The sequence below is a fragment of the Microtus oregoni genome, unplaced genomic scaffold, assembly GCF_018167655.1.
Source record: "Microtus oregoni isolate MIOR12 unplaced genomic scaffold, Mior012 000009F_ref0000495, whole genome shotgun sequence".
NCBI classification, from domain to species: domain Eukaryota; kingdom Metazoa; phylum Chordata; class Mammalia; order Rodentia; family Cricetidae; genus Microtus; species Microtus oregoni.
In genome coordinates this window covers 41,724,626-41,740,975 of record NW_024543068.1, presented here as the reverse complement: position 1 = coordinate 41,740,975, position 16,350 = coordinate 41,724,626, and the positions used below count along the sequence as shown (strand labels likewise).

General features: G+C 39.8%; 1 pseudogene; it reads right to left on the bottom strand.

Moving 5' to 3' along the window:
- Positions 1 to 234: 234 nt before the first annotated feature.
- LOC121452339 lies at positions 235 to 600 on the bottom strand (annotated as a pseudogene).
- Positions 601 to 16,350: the final 15,750 nt, after the last annotated feature.

Genomic DNA, 16,350 nt, shown 5'->3' with positions numbered 1-16,350 from the left:
TTCTTTCTCAGAACTTTTTTTCCATTCAGTAAAACCATGATCAAGAACAGAAATTGTGTGGGGTCTTAAAGCCAAAAAAGAACTGACGGAGAGATACAGGAAGTAACGAACTACATGCTGAGCCATGTTTGGGGACTGCAGCTTCTGCACTAATCAAACCAGAGGAACCTGGTACACCCTGACTGGTTTTGACTTTTCCTTCTCAGTTCTGCAACCTTATTGGCATTCAGCAGGTCAGTTCTCATCCACATTGGCTGTCTGTCAATTTCTGAATGCAATTACAGGTACACAAGCTATCAGCAGGTAGAGTTTGTTTGGTGATTCCTCATCCCCATTAGGTTTTCTAGGCAAGCGTACATGAATATGATACGGAACATTCCTTATTCCTTTGTCCCAGTTGGCTTTGTTGAACTTGGTATCAATGTTCACATCTGGAGTCCCCATTTCCTTCAGGGCAAATTTCCAGATTTCATTGTGTGTCCAAGGGACAGGCTTCTTGAAGCCCACTCTATAGATGAAAATATGAATGCTGTACTCTCAGGTCATCACTTAGCGGATGGCAGAACCCTTCTTCTCACCACCCTTCTTTGCAGGAGCCATTTTGCAGGGCCTAAGTTGGAAAGGAAGGGTGCAAGGGATTGTGGGAAGGAGAGCTGCCTTACCTGGATTTGACTTTTAAACAGAATTCAAAATAAGAACAAATCCTTGGAATGAGGGTATATCTCAGTGGTAGAATGCTTGCTGGTCATGTTCAAGGACCTGGATTCGATTCATATTTAGAGAGAGAGAAAGAGAGAGACCCACAAACACTCATACTGTAAAATATGGGGGAATGCAGGGGTACTTGGTCTTGGTCTCAATCTTAGAATGTTTAAAAAGCAATATCAAAAAGCTAAATTAGCCAGTGTTAAATGCATGTTGTTAAATCTCATCATTTTAAAGAAATCAAGTAATAGAAAGAAAAAATGAAACCGATGGTCCTCACTGTCAAACTGTCACTAATTACCAGCATAGAAACATTGTTTCTAGGTATACTGGGTAAAAGGAATACAATTTGAGGTACAGATTATATTGTATTTCCCCTTTTAGCCTAATGTGATATGGGAGTCCCCTCTGTATGCTGTGAATACCATTGGTTAATAAAGGAACTGGCTTGGCCTGATAGGGTAGAACAGAGCTAGGCGGGAAAAACTAAACTGAATGCTGGGAGAAGGGAGGTGGAGTCAGCGAGAAGCCATGTAGCCTCATCGGACACAGATGCTTGTACTTTACCCAGTAAGCCACAGCCTCATGGTGATACACAGATTACTAGAAATGGTTGAATTAAAATATAAGAGTTAGCCATAAGAGCTAGAACTAATGGGCCAAGCAGTGATTTAAATAATGTAGTTTCTGTGTGATTATTCCAGGCAGCCGGGAAACAAGCTGCCCCTTACAATACTAAAGCATTTCCCAGATTTGATAGATACAAATATTTTGATATTTAAGCACAACTTGTCATAATGCCTTATAATATTATAAGAAATATTTCCATATTCAATTTTATAAAGATTTGTAACTGATTGTCCCTGTTCTTTTTATTAAACATTATATTGTTGTTATGGAGAAAGGTTGATTAGGAAATTATGTTTGTAAGCAAGACAGTAGAAAAAGAGTTAAAAATTCTCAGCACTACTAGCTATGATGGTCTGTATTGGTACATTGTGCTGAAGAAGTGGAGGGGTTGGAGGGTCACAAGTTCAAGGCCAGACTGGGCTACACTCAAGGTTAAAATTTCTTGCCACCAAGTCTAACAACCTGAGTTCAGTCCCTGGAGTCCACATGTTGTCCTCTGAACTCCACACATGTATCCTGGCATGCATGCATGCATCACACACACACACACACACACAAATAGAAACAATAATAGTAATGATAAATACAAAAGTTGGGAGCATGGGGGTGGTGATGAGTTGGGTAAGGGTTGATGGGGAGAAAAGGGGAGGATTGGGAAGAGTTTGGGGGGATGGGATGGTTGGGATGGAGGAAGGGTGGATATAGGAGCAGGGAACTAGATATCTTAATTAAGGGAGCCATTTTAGGGTTGGCAAGAGACTTGACTTTAGAGGGGTTCCCAGGTGCCCAAGGAGATGTCCCCAGCTTGTTCCTTGGGCAGCAGAGGAGAGGGTGCCTGAATTGGCCTTATCCTATAGCCACACTGATGAATATCTTGCATATCATCATAGAACCTTCATCTGGCGATGGATGGAGATAGAGACAGAGACCCACACTGGAGCACTGGACTGAGCTCCCAAGGTCCAAATGAGGAGCAGAAAGAGGGAGAACATGAGCTAGGAAGTCAGGACCGCGAGGGGTGTGTCCACCCACTGAGGCAGTGGGACTGATCTAATGGGAGCTCACCAAGGCCAGCTGGACTGGGACTGATGGAACATGTAATCAAACCAGACTCTCTGAATGTGGCTGACAATGAGGGCTGATGTGGAGGTATGTGCCTGATCTTATTGTAGCTTGTTATGCCATGTTTGGTTGATATCCCTGGAAAGCCTGATCTTTTCTGAGGGGAGGCAGAGTAAGAGTGGACCCGGGGTAAAAAGGGAGAACTGGGAAGAGTGGAGGGAATTGGGAACTGCAGTCAGGATATAATATATGAGAACAGAACTAAATAAATGCATACATGCATACTTGAATGAATGAATGAATCTGAAGATGTTTTATTGACCACACAGTTTTCCTCTCTTAGTTTTGTAAATTATGATTTGAATTTGGTTCTTGTTTTGCCAATTCTGTGGATAAATCGCTTACTTGTGCACTTTTGCTAGGAAGCTGCTGGAGAACATACTTCAGCGACAGGATAGAAACAGGAAGTAACAAGCATTGAAAAGCAAGAAAGTAAACATCAATGGCTAGGCAGCGATCAGAACGCACATGATCCAGACTGAACAAGGGATAAGGGCATCCTCAAAAAGGAGACTTGGGACAGATGAGTAAACTGCCATCATGTTTAGAACTGCATTTTGCTGTCTTTTTAAATGCAATAAATGTCTGATTAAAAAAATGTCTACCAAAAACAATACCAATGAGAATATAAGAGTTAAAAAAATTACAAAGCAAAATTATTAACTTCAGAGAAAACAAAAAGTTTCATAAGAAAGGAACTACTTGCCACCTCAGTCAACAATGGTTTATTAAGACTGTAACTTCATAATTTTGGCAAGTATAGCAACTAAACATCATTAAATATCTATTTTGAGAGTATAAGGGGGCAGAAGAAAAAGTTTAGAAATACCTAAACCCTTTGTTACTAACAGAATATCAACCTTAATGAATTAAGTTTAGCAGAGTATTTTGAAGGGTCAGACACCGATAATTTTATTACAAAATTTTGAGCTCACTTTAGGAACATTGATAAGTTAATATATGTTATCTTGATTAAAGATAGAATTTAGGGTCCAACAAAATGGCTCAACAGGCTTCCAAACCTGACGCCCTGAGTTTGGTCCCTGGGATATACACCGTGGAAGTGAGAAGCCAACTCTCACAAACTGCCTTCTGACTCACATGTATGTTGTGGAACATGTGTACACAACACACACACACACGCAAATGAAAATAAGCAGAACTTAGTTCTCCGAAACAACAACAACAGGGATGATGGGGCGGTGGTCTGTGGCTGTAACCCCAGCTACGCAAAAGACTGAGGCAAGAGGATCACTTGAGTCCAGGAGTTCAAGGCCAACCAAAGGAACCTAGTATTAAGGAAAACTGTCTTGAAAATAAATAAGGATAAGAATTCTAAAGTGAGTAAGCTGTGGGCTGATGGCAGCTTGATGGTATACCGAGAGGGGCAGAATCTAATCCCAGTGTTCCAAACTCTAAAAGGTTATGTCTCTCTGCTTTGGTTTCCTTATTTGAAATCTGAGCTAAAAATTGCCTTCAGTTTTACACTCATATGCTCAGATCCGTTCGGCTTAGCGAGGCTATTCCTTCTGCCTTTCTTTCGGTGATTCATTAATGATTCATAAAAAGTACCAAATGACAAACTGTCTCCAGGACCTTAAACAGCCAAGAGCATTCTTCTCTGACCCATAGACCTTTCCTGCTCCCAAGCTCCAAGACAGGAAGCATCCAGGTAGCAAAAGGAATGTGGCGTTCTGAAGAGATTTTAATTGACTTACTAAGTTATGGAGATTTTAGGCAACAATTTACCCTGTTCTTAAATTTTAAAAGTAGTTGCCATAGCAACTCCTAGACACAGCATATGGTATGTCTGGTACCTCTGAGATAACTGAACAGATTCTCGAATTTTCCTTACAATATGTTGTGAACTTTTGTACATTTTAGTGTTTCAGTGGGCAATGTTATAAGGTTCTGGATTTCACTGTGCCATCTATATATTTAAAAGCTGGTTTTAAAACATTTATCATTTACGAAAACAAACAAGCAAGATTTTCATGTATCCTCCTATCCTGCAATGTACTTTCTTTATTAAAAACAAACAAACCAACCTAAAAAAAAAATCTAGCAGGAAAAAAATAACAAATTATCAGGTTGTCCTAAAAGGAGCAAGTGTAAATAAGAAGTAAGTCATATGGGAAATATTCTGCTCACTTATAGGGGAAAACAGAAAGAAGTAAAGCCAGATGTCATTTTTTGACTTAATCGGATCTGCAGAATGCTGCAGAGTGGGAGGAGTTTAAATTTGTGTTGACATCCCAACCGTTCAAACCCTTTAGTATGTCTTCAGAAGACCTAGTCATTGTTCTGCTATAGGTTTGTCCTAAAAGAGCTTTTTGATAGACATAGGTTGTCATCAGTTTTTCCATTGAAGAACTGCATATAATAGAGAGAAATCTGAAACAATATTAATTCACTGAGTGTGGTGGGGCACATGTGTCATCCCCGCGCTGGGGATGGTGAGACAGCAGGGGCACGAGATTGAGGCCAGCATGAGCTAGAGAGTGAAGTCCTGTCTCAAGAGTTCAGAGGGAAAATCAGAAGTAACCTTCATCCATAGTAAGAAATTATGTAAAATTAAAATGTGTATAAGCAATCTCCTATGACTGGGTTTGATATCGGATACAGTATTCTTCTGTTGGGGTGATTATTACTTATTATTTTAAAGTTAATTGGAAATTATGACAGCATTACATACTATAGCAAATATGTGTGTATGCACTAAATATATGTAAACATATGTACTATATATATATGTATCACGCAGATACAGGTGCTACATGTATATATGTACTTTTTAATTACTATTTAATGTTTAAAAATAGATTCTTAAACATTTTTGACAGATTTAAATCCATTTATAATACTGTATTTGTAATACACGCTTAGTGTGCAACCATCTAAAACACCACGGAAGATTCCCACCCCGTCCACCCTAAGCTGATGGTTCACGCATTTGTATAATCCCTGACTCTAATCAAAGCAGAACTCATTACTTGATTCTGACCAATAAATACGGCAAAGGGAAGGATGCAATGTCCCTTTCATGGTTATCATGCATGATGTAAGGCCGCATTAGCAGACTGGAGAGAGAAAGGCTACCCTGAAGGCTTTAAAACTTCAAGCCACCGCATGGCAAGGAACTGCGGACAGCCTCTAGGACTCGGAGAAAGAGTTCAGCGAACAGTCGGGGAAAAACCAGGGCCCTCGGGCTTGTGGCTGCAAGGAAATAAGTTCCGCCAGCACCTGAATGAGCTCGGAAGTAGATTTATTCCCTAGGTGAGCCTCAGCTGAGAACACAGCCAGCCAGCCCACATGTGCATCGCGACGAGGCCAAGAGGCAGAATCCAGCAACACTTTGTGGAGAAGTCTAACCTATAGAAACCACAGAAGTGTGTGCCGTTGTCTTAGCCGCTAAGTTTGTCTCTTAGACAGTAGTATGCTTTATAAATCCTCTTTTCTTGTTTGTACTTTTTAAATTTTTCTCAAGTGTTATAATAGGACTTTCTTTGCTTTTAAAATCAAAAAATGTTATTTTCAACAAATCATCTGGAAGCAAGAAACTAAGTCTGCTCTTCAATTTTTTTTAACCGATTTTGAATGTGGCAAAAAAATGTTTTTTAAAGTGTACAATGAAAATATAGCATGAAGATTACCCCAGATTTTTATTTTTTAAATTATCTTAACAGAATATTTTATTTAAATTATGCTCACATAGACTGCTTCTGAAATTTTAAGCTTTCTATATTTAATAATGCCTGCTGGGAGGGAAAAAAAGAAATCATACTTTAAAATTTTTTCCTTCCAATTTTGACCATGACTTAAAATGGAAAAAGTTATGTTGATCGTGCCTGGATGTTCTCGTTTTAGAGGCCATTATGCACTCTAAATGCTCTGTTGGCATTTTAATTTCATTTTACAAAATAAATCTCAACTGACAACAGAATAAAGCAAATTCTAAGTCAACTAAACGAAAAAGTGTCACCGAAAACAGAAAGAACTTTGCAAACTGATGCAACATTTCATATGCCTCCTGAACCGAAATTCCCAAAGTCTCAACAAGAAAAAACACTGTGTGTGCGTTGGGGGGAAGTATTGACAACTGAAACCCTCTGTACAACTTTCCGTCCACAGCACACAGTGATTCAACTGTCTGCACTAACATAAACTCACTGTTACAGGAAGTGCTTGCCAGGGAGATTATAATTATCATTGCTATAACTATTGCTTACCTCGGGAATGTACCAAAATTCCACCCATCTGGCCACTAGATCAATTTACCTTCTCTCAAGCCAGATACCCTAATTAAACTCCTCAGATAATGGCTTCCTTTTCAATATTTGCCTGGAAACTCAAGCTTTCGGGAACTAGGTTTGTCGGAGCTAACCAGGAATTACAAGTTCTGGGGTAAACCCTCAACACTTTACACATATGCTACTGATACCCTTAGCAAGACTGTCCCCAAGACCGTGGAGGCAGTGATGACCACATAGCAGTAACCAATAAAACTGGCTGTGCTCTCTGAACAAGGAATCTCAGCAGTGTTTTCAGGAAGCCGGTGTTCGACGGTCTTAGAGCTGCCACCAACGTGAACTGGAGCTGGGCTGACTGCAGAGGTCAAGACTAGGAACAAGAAAACAGTGTTCCTCAAAGACCTTGACCCCCTTCCCGGTACATCTTCTTGTTATAGAGGTGAGGTATGCCAACATTGGGTTTGAACTTCAGTTTCCTTTCTTTCTTATAAAGTCCCCAAATATTGTTTATTTTGATTCCTAGAGCGTTGTCTTAATCACTTTTCTTTCTGTTGCTGTGATTCAATGCCATGGCCAAAGGCAGCTTAAAAAACAGAGTTCCCTTGGGCTGAGGGTTCCAGGGGAAGAGGAGTCCATCATGGCAGCAAGGGGCAGGAGCTGGAAATTAAGAAAAGAACAAATGAAGCAGAAAGAATGAACTGGAAGGGAGGCAACACTATAAACTCTCGAAGCCCACTCCCGTTGATGTATTTCCTTCAGCAAGATGGCACCCTCTGTGCCTCCTCACACAGCACCGTTAACAGAGACCAAGCGTTCAAATGCCTGAGCCTATGGGAGACATTTCGCATTCAAACTACTACAAACACCAAATATAGAAATTTCTTATCTGGATTTACAAATCATTTTTCCCTAAGTGGAACGCTGACTAATTACTATGATTTAATTTATCCATCTCCTTGGGTTTTGATGTTTAGCCATCAGAAGTTCTGTGGGAAGAGTGGAATATGGGTTCGTGGACCCGTTCTGAAGATGCAGACACTCAGATGGTGTTTCCTTAGAGGAGCATCCTTCAGATCAGCTCTGTCTTGGGTCACTTTTCATGACATCCTGAAAACTTTCCTCGGTCTTAAACTGTTCCTAAGAGTCTCTCCCTAACCTTTCTATCCATCAACAGATACTGAAACCCTTTACTTACTTTTCCCAAGTAGCATTGTATCTCATGATGCTGAATTTACTGCACTCATTTTACTCTGCTCATAAGCAAAACTGTTTATTTGAAGGATGCGGTGGTTTGGATGAGAATGGCCCTCATAGGCCATAGATTTGAATTCTTGGTTCCTCCCTCCCTGGTGGAAGTGTTTTGGAAAGATTAGGAGGTGTGGCTTTGTTGGAGGAGGTGTGTCACTGGAGGTGGGGATTGAGGATTCAAAAGCCCATTCCCTTCCCAGTTAGTTCTCTCCCTGCCTCATGTTTGTGGATTATGATGTGAGCTCTCAGCTGCTGTTCCAATGCCTTGTCTGCCTGCCTGCTGCCAGGCTCCCATCCATCAAAGTCACAGACTCTAACCATCTGAAACTGTAAGCCCCAGCAAACCTGTCTTCTATAAACTGCCTTGACCAATGGTGTCTCTTCACAGCAATAAAAAAAAAGTGACTGAGACAAAGGGTATCACAGAGCAACCACAAAAAGTGCCATCGTGGTCTGGTTTTGTGATATGAAGAACTTCCTTAAGAATTCAGATTCTACATTTTTTGCTAAAACATTCCTTGACTAATCAAAAGGGAAAAAAATTAAACTTAAAACTAGATCTCTCCAAAGTACCTCAAATCTCAACTTGAAACAAATGACTCTGCCCTACAGTTCTTTTCTCTGCTGTTCCTAAGTTTCCTTCTGCCCTTTCTTGCCTCCTGACCTACTTTCTCACCTTTCTAGCTAGGTGATAATGCTCAACATTCAATTAAGCGTACCTCAGAACAGGAAAAACTGTCATGGTTGGTTTTCATTTCTGGCAGCATTCTACAGGAAGAGCCATTGTCATAGCCTTCTCAAAGCCTAGGTCAGGTAGAAGTTCACAGAGGAATTTAGTGTCATTTCCAAAAATAAACTGCAAAACCCCAATATATACAGCAAATGGTTCAAGGATATTAAAAGTAAAAATTGGGTATAAAAAATAAAATAGGGGGCTGGAGGGATGGCTCAGTGGTTTAAAGCATTGACTGCTCTTCCAGAGGTTCTGAGTTCAAGTCCCAGCAACCACATGGTGACTCATGACCATCTGTAATGAGATCTGGCACCCTCTTCTGGCCTGCAGACATACATGCAGACAGAACATTGACTACATAATAAATAAAAATCTTTAAAAATATATAGGTAGATCTTTAAAAAGCAAAATAAAATAGAAAGACTGTGAATGAAACATATATACATTCCTTAAGATATATATATCTTGATGAGTAAGAAAAGCAGCCAATAGTGGAAGGTACTTTAGAAGCACACTCAAAAGCATTTTCATAAAAATGCATTTGACTTAAGCGTCAAGGTTCCAGAGTTCCTCCTAGCAGTAATTTGACCGCAACCACTTTATCCTTCCAAAAGGCTGAGCAGACTGAAAACACACCTCTTCTGTGCTCCTAACACAGAGAGAGAAAGACGAACTGTGGCTCCTCAGTCTGGATAAACAGGCATACAAATCCTGGGGCCAGGGCGTTCCAGAGCAGAAACTCAGCAGCAGGAATCTCTGCACAACCCAGTGCCAGGGAGAGAGGCACTAGCTGGGCAGTAACTGGTGGGTTCCAGACCTGTGAGCTAAAACTTCCAGGGAAACCCAGGCAAGGGAAAAAAGCCCCACAATCTGAAGTAACCAAGCAAGCTTTAGGCCCAAGCATGGCAAAGACAATGAAATTACCAAACAGGGAACTCAAAACCATTGTTAAAGGTTAAGAGCTCTAAACACGCTCAATGGATAATTGAGTATGAGTAGGAGATGCAAAGTCCAAGAAAACAAGAACAATTTAGGATAGAAACTTCTAGACCAGCAAGATGGCTCACAAGTAAAGGGGCTTCCTACAAAAGCTTAGTGACCTGAGTTTAGTCCCAAGAAACCATATAAAGACAGAAAGAACCAGTTCCACCAAGTTGTTCTCTGACCTGCACATAAATGCCCTTGCATGCATACCCACCCCTCCCCACTCCCTCACACACATACACACACATGCACATACATACACATCATATATATAACACACATCACACAGTCATATGCACAGAGAGACACATACACACAAACACAAATAAAGTTTAAAAAATTAGAAACTTCCAAAACTGAAAAGCAAAGAAAACCAAGATAAGCAAACAAAAAGAAAAGACTATCCAAGGACTGGGACAGCTACAAAGGGTGTCTATCATAACAAGAGTGCAATGAAGAAAGGGAGGAAAAATGAAGAAGTGTTTTAGATAATAATGACTGAGAATTTTCCCAAATTAATGCCAAACATGAAACTATGAATACAAGAGGCTTAGACATCCCAAGGCAGAATAAATGTAAAAGAACAAGCAGAACAATACATACATACAGGCATGTCATAATCAAACAATAAAAAACTAAAGACGATGAAAGTCCCAAGAAAGGCAAAAGGGAAAGTATTTTAGTTACAAAATAGCAATAAGAACTAAATCTGAAAAAAAAAAAAGAATTGAATGTGACTTCTCACTAGAAAGCATGCAAGCAAGAGAGAGCAGAGGTATTTAAAGAACTAAGGGGGAAAACATTCCAATCTAAAGCACTATACTCTAAACCGTGCTTCAAGGCAGAGATGGAAATGAAGACTTCCTCAGACAAGACACAGCTCAGCAAGTTTGTTGTCAGCAGACTTGTCTCCCAGGTATCATTAAAAACAAATCCTTTTAAGTCAAGAAAATTACACAGACCATAAACTAACATCTGCTAAGAAATAATAGGAAATAATAATAATAAAGAAATAATCTGGGAGAATAATAGGAAACACAAACTTTCATTTTCCTTATCCTTGATTGGTCAACAGACAAAAGTCTATCAAAACAACCACAGTAATAATATGTTTAATTGCATGTACACATACATGCCTTGAGTGTGCTCAGAACCAAACAATATTGATGACCATTATATAAGGCACAGGATGAGGGACATAGGATTATTTTGTTCTGTTACACTACATTTAGTAACTTCCAGAGAGTAATATAGTAGTATCATATGGATTTGTAGGATAACAGGAGAGGGGTGGGGGCAGGTTTTAATAAAAGACAGAAAAGAGAATCATATAGTATGCTCAGTTAAAACTTAATGGGTAGGGAGCAGGGGATGGACAGAGAGCCGGCTCGGTGGATTAAATGCACCAGCCACCAAGGTTATCCTCTGACCTCCACACATGTGCCATGACACTTACCTACCACACACAAGTGAATAAATAAATATAAAACTTTAACTACATAAATGCAATGTGCTGTTGGGGACTGCAGACCCTAAGACCCTGAACTTTCTATGACCCTTTGCCTGCCAGAGTGAACAGCTTGTTTTCCTGTGCTTACAGCTGCTCTGAGCACAAGACCCTCGTGAGTTCCTGATGGCAGGGGAATGGTTTCTGGTGGGTTTACAGATGAAAATCCCAAGAGCCGGGGCATGGCCATTAGTTACAGAGAGCCCTATATAAGCTGACCTGGAACACAATAAAATTGGCATTCTTGTTTCAAGAGTAACCCGTGTCTCTGTATGTTTTCCAATCTCCAGCCCCTTTCCTGACTCACGAAAGACCCTATTGTGCAGGCGCTTTAATGTGCTTTTTAAAAAACTAAGGAAAAACAGAAAAACTGTTGAAATCAAAACTACAAGAATAAGAGCAAAAATATGAAGCTGGAACAAGCATGGTAGATGGCACTCTGTGTCAGTCTGAGCGTGACCGGTCTGGTGGACTAATTTAAAGACTAATTGTCAGAGTAGAAAAAAAAGAAAAACAAAACTTAACTACATGCTGTCTAAAAAAAACAAACAAAAAGATCTTTAAATACATACTAGCTGAAAACAAATTTATGGAGAAAATAGACAATGCACTAGTTTTTAGGAGTGAACCTAAGTTATTCCATTTTCAGACAAAGTTGATTTCGAAGTAAGCAAAGAGGTCAGCGATGGGGAAGATTGCTACATAATATTGGAGTCCGTTTCCTGAGACATGACAATGTGCATTTAACAGCTACATAAAGCAAAAACTCATGAAACCGCAGAAGAAATGGACTGACCCACTCTTATGATTGGAGGTCAACTTATCTGTCCCAAAACCAGACAGGTGCAGTGATATAAAACCAGAAAGGACATAGCTGAATGCAATAATCACCTGAATTACTCATCAAGTACAGATCACTACATTCAGGAACACATCTTAACAAATTTTTAAAAAAGAAGAAATCAAATAAATCTTTCTTCAGACCACAAATTAACAACAGAAAAACAACTGGGAGTTCCCAAAGTACATATCAACTGAATAATAAGCTTTTTAAGGAGTAGGCCATAGTTTGAAAAAATTAAAATTTTGAGTAATGTGAAGGTTAAAAAGCACATAAATAAATAAATATTTTTAATTGTCTGATTTAGTATATATACACTGTGCTTAGAGGGGAATCCAAAGCACTGAATGCATACATTAAAAAGATATGAAAGATCGAAGTACCAGTAATCTACTTGGGAAATTATTAAAAGAACAGAAACTTAAATCCAAAGTAAGCATAAGAAAATTCATTAGTAATAGTTAACAAAAAAATAATTAAAACAAAGATATCAATAAAAGTAAAAGCAAAAGAAGTGAACAAAACCAAAGGCTGATCTTTTAGAAAGATGAATAAAATCGGCAGCCTCAGCCAGGCTGAGAAAATAGAGAGGATACGCGTTGTGAGTACCAGGAAGAAAAGACAGCATGCAGGCCCCCACGGTGTTGAAAAGACAGTAAAGATGCTGTAAAGCTGTAGCCCACAAATCTGATAAAAATAGGTAGAATGGGCCAATTCCTAGAACAACATTTTATGCTAGAATTTGCACAGGACAATCTAAACAGGTCCTTTTTGTTAAAGAAATTGGATCAGTAATGAAGAACCTTTCCAAACAGAAAGCAGCAGGTCCAGGTGGGCTCGATGGTGAGTATATGCAAAATTGGCTCAATATTCAAAACCAATTGAGTTAATTGATCACATCAATAAGATAAGAAAAAAACACACACTCATATGAATAAATGAAATATTACAAGTCCAAAGTTAATAGACAAAGAAACTTTGAGCACACTAACAAGAGCAGCCACCCACCTCAACCTGGAAAGGAACATCTACAGAAAGCTACAGCTAATGCCACATTCTGCAGAGGAACTCAAGGCTTCCTCACCACAGTCACAATAGGAACACTGCGACCCTTCTCATTAGCCCTCTACAGCATCATATAGAAAGGCCTGCTAGTGCAAAACAAAAGTCCATCAAATTAAACAGAAAAGGTGGAAACAAAACTGCCTTCGTTATTAGATATCAGGATAACTGACAAGAGGAACGAGACAACAAAACACTAATAACTGATTAGACCAAAGTTGCAAGCTACAAAGATAGACAAAGTCAGTAACTTCCCCATATTTCAGCAAAGAACAAGGAAAATGTGAGATGAAAATATAATAGATCCACAAATGAAACATATAGGTATAAATCTAACAAAGCAAATGCAAAATATGTAAGACAACCACAGAACTCTGATGAAGAGAACCAAAGTACTATGTAAATGAGGCAATGCCCCATGTTCATGGTAGAAAGACTCAATGCTGCCAAGATGACAGTTCTTCCCAACTTCAATCTATAGATTTGAGGTGATCCCAAACAAAATCCCAGCGATGTGTTTTATAAATATACATATTTCTAACTGTGACACGAAGAGATAGCATTCAAGGGTCAACACAATATCGAAGGGGAGCTATGTTAAGAGGACTGATGCCTTATGACTTCAGCTCTTGCTAGAAGGGGATGGTAATCAGTTGGCATGGAATAACCAAAGGCATGGGCAAATAAATAAGAGGCACAGCATATGAGAAAACCCTAAAATATGCACACACACAAATACAGTCAACCAAGGCAATCCATTAGTAAAATATTATACTTTCAACTAATTTGGCTGAAACAACTGACCATTTGCATATAAAAATAAACATACCTTACACAGTTCACAAAAACTAACTCAAAATGAATTATGGAACTAAATGTAAAATGCAAAACTACAAAACTCCTGGAAGATAACGCTGAAGGAAATCTAGATAACTTTATATATAGTAATGACTTTTCAATAGAATAGCAAAGGCATGAATGAAGACTCCGTATGCCAAGTGGTTAAAACATAAAACTCCCCAATGGAATGTGTGACTCTAGGCACCCACTAAGGCGAGCCATGGTCTACAGGGCTTTTAAATGCCAACATAATGAATCCCTCCTATCTATAATGAGCACAAAGATCTCATTCTCAGACTTATGCCTTTTAGTTAAGGCTGTCTCCGATGCTGCTAGCCTGTTTGTGCAAGTGGAAGGACAATCATAGAGGAATGGGAACTCCAGAAATGAAACCACGTATACCCACTTGCCTCTCTGTACACTTTATTTTGGCCATTATTCCCGGAAACTCTTGCTGAGGGAAGTGAAGTTGCAAATAATGTAATTCAAACAGTAGATTGCTCAACTTGTCCTTGCTGCAATAAGCACCTGATTCAGGACAGTACGCAGTTCAACTAAGCTCATCAAATTACTATTGACTCTTTAAACCTCACCTCAAAAACCTTCAGCTCATTGTACCTACCAATGTAAAACTACATTGTAATTTTACCCAGCCCTCTCACCAAACCCCACACACTGAAAGCCCTGTTTTATACCAGAACCTCAAAACCACATATATATATTGTACCTCTTCCTTCCACACTTAAAGATGCCACTAAAACTATGTGGAAGTCATGATCTTGGGAGCTGGAAAGATGGCTCAGAAGTTAAGGGCACCAGAGCTGCTCTTCCAAAGGATCCCAGCTAGATTCCCAACAACCCACAGGTGGTTTACGATGACTTGTAGCTTCAGTTTCAAGGAAGCTGAGGCCCTTTTCATGCACATAAGATGTGCATGTTCTATGCAGACAAAACATGCATGCACATAAAGTAAATAAATAGTTGTCATCTCCTATAACACCGTAAGCCAGGAACTCAGCCAACTTTATTAATAGCCTAACTTCGGTGGTGTTTTGCAAGAGCCAAAGGTGAAAAAGTAGAAAGCTGGAAATGAAATTTCTCATTAGCAACAACAACAAAAACCTACTGAATTGACCCGTAGTTGCCAGTGAAGGAGCACAAATGATGTGACTAGCATAGAGGCCGCCATTTTAGGTGCTAAGCCTCTTCATTGTAAAGTGAGCTGCAAAGTCACCATTGTCATGAGCTAGGTCATGTACTTATTACAGAAAAGGAAGTGGATAGAGACATGAACTCGCCAAGTGGTAGAAGCCCTACAGGCAAGGTACTGGTGCTTCATGGTCCTAAAGAAGATAGGGTATGAAAATAGACATTTAAGACGGTACTTCCAAAACTTCTCTTGGGGCATAGGAAGGAATTTTATTTATTAGGTCAAAAAATCTCCAGTCTTTCAAAAGAATGAAATAGTTTAGTCCATCCATTTTGGGGGAAGAAAAGAATTGAGAAGAATAAGAAAACTCAGCAAAGTAAGAGCCAAGAGAGAAAATCATAAAGAACCCAGAGTCAACTGAAAGCACCTAGGAACTGGGTCAAGAAACGTAATTACAGCTGGGGCGGAGGGCAGCGAGGAGCCCTTACAAGACAGATTGGATTTAATAATCAAACCCCATCAATTAAATGACACAAACCAAAAACAAACTGGGTGCCTCCTTAATGATAAAGGTCAGGGACTTTTAAATGCTAGGAAATGGAGAGGGGCCCCATCTTTATCTACGGTGGTAACAAATCCTGAAGTTAAAATAAGACATGTTTATCGGTTAGGTAAGGTTTGAGGCAGGTCTGGTAAGGATGTGATGTCACTGAAGTAGGGTGCGTGTCACCTGTCCGTGGTCCTTCAGCCACCTCAGCTGATTAGAACCGGTTGTTATGGAGATGGCAGAGTGTGGTAGTCCCTAGACAAGAGCTGCACAAAGTGGAAACTCTCCTTTAGCAAACATGTGAGCTCTTTTCCCACTTTCTTCCTTTCTCTCTCTTCCCTACCTCAGGAGAATGTCTGCTGGCCCCATACATGCGGCAACTATAAACCAGTCTTCGACTGCCGGGAAAGGCAGGACGTGTTACCACTGCTCAGAGACGTTTCTGGGTAGGAAGACATGGAGTTGTGCATACGATTGAGCATCTCTTCGAAATCTCAGAGCTGATGGAGACCGGCTTGCTCCCGAAAACAGAAGTAAGATGTATTCTTATAGGAAAAGCTGCAGGAAATGGCCAAGGGTCTTGACGTTCCCAAGGATGTTTACCAAAGGACTCAGCTAGTATTTTACAAACTCTCCAGAAGAAATACAGAATGATGGCTGACCCTGCCACTGTAAAAGGAAGAAGTCACTCCATTCACTCCATCCACCCCAAACAGCTTGATCTCAACAGC